This window comes from Anser anser, assembly GCF_964211835.1.
Source record: "Anser anser genome assembly, chromosome: 2".
Lineage (NCBI taxonomy): Eukaryota > Metazoa > Chordata > Aves > Anseriformes > Anatidae > Anser > Anser anser.
The window spans coordinates 94,596,400-94,597,787 of NC_139721.1; the positions used below are offsets into that span (position 1 = coordinate 94,596,400).

The following is a 1,388-nucleotide window of genomic DNA, read 5'->3' on the forward strand; positions in this document are numbered from 1 at the left end:
GGAGGGTGATTTGTGAGAATACAACAAATAACATGCACTGCATCAGGTCAGAAAAGCAAGGAGCAGAACAGGAAGTGTTTGAAGCACTGTTTGGGCATGCAGGCACAATGTTGAGAGCAGCTAGTTGGTCATCTAGTGGTCTGTAATCCATCTTTCCAACTAATTCAGGTGGGCATAATTACTTAAAGGGAATTTAGTGTCATCCATTACTGATTAGAAAGAAGAGTGAACTGCTCTGTGAGATGGGCACTGTCAGGCAGGATGTGCACAACTACCAAGCAGACATGCAGTGTTGCCAGCATCCTCCTTTTCTTTGTGCACCATGTATAGCCTCACCTTGGTGTTCAGTTACAAACATGTTTTGATCTAATGACAGCTGTAATGTGCTATTAAGGTGATAGGAAATCAGTTATGTTTTTACATGCCTAACATTCAGATAAGCTCCTGTTTCTTGATCTCAGGGTGCGGATGGCCTCTTTAGAGATGACTGTTTGAATATGAAGATGCTTTAACTAAGGCCAAAAGGGATTCAAGCGGTATCATTAAAGCAATGACCACATTAGAAAAGGCAGGTTTATTTCAGCTGATGCTGTCAACTGAAATATGGGACACTCTAGTGTTTTGTTTAGTTTTCTTGTTATTTGCTTTCATTTCATCTGGTTCTCACTTGGAGAGCAGACTGAGTGAAGAGCGAGTCTAAAAATCCTTCATGATTGCTGTGGCGTTGAATAAATATTTAGAGTGGGTTCAGGGTGTGACTTATGCTTGCAACAGTGTTAGTTGGGGGCTCTCTCTCCTGCCTCTGCCACCGGTGTAGTTATTTCTTTCAGCATTTAGTACATTGAGAAGGTCAGACTTGTGTGTGTTGCCCACCAAACAGCATGGATCGCATTGTAGTCACTTCTTACTCCATTGAATCCATGGGGAAAATGGTGAGTCTGTAATGTGTGAATCATGAGAATAAGTGAGGGAGTTGTTCTTAGCAAGGCACTGAAAGGATCAGTGAACAGCTAGAAATGGTACTGATGGAGAAAAATGTGTGTCTGTGCTCAGAGGGGGCATGGCAGGAGTGCCAGAATTGTGCACAGTGTCTTCTGAAAGCTGAGCCTGGTTGCTCCTTTCCCAAGAGAAGCAGGTGCCCAGTCCCTTCAGATCCGGGAGGGATCTGGGAAACCCATAGAGAGGTCTGACGGGCTGAGCAGGGGTTTTCTGCCCTGATCAGGAGCTAGAGACAACATCAGAGCAGTCCTGCCCAGCACAAAACGTGACTCTGGGGTCTTCCGTATTTTTCCCCTGTTGTTGCTGCAGTATCCCAAATACAAGGGCTACGGAGACAGCATTTTCTTCAAAATGCTTCAAATTTTTCTTCAAAATATCTTCTGGGAAAT

General features: G+C 44.1%; 1 protein-coding gene across 14 annotated transcripts in view; it reads left to right on the forward strand.

Annotated features, from left to right (window-relative positions):
• MYRIP (myosin VIIA and Rab interacting protein) overlaps positions 1 to 1,388 on the forward strand; it is a 254,003-nt gene that overhangs the window by 55,692 nt on the left and 196,923 nt on the right. The window lies entirely within an intron of this gene.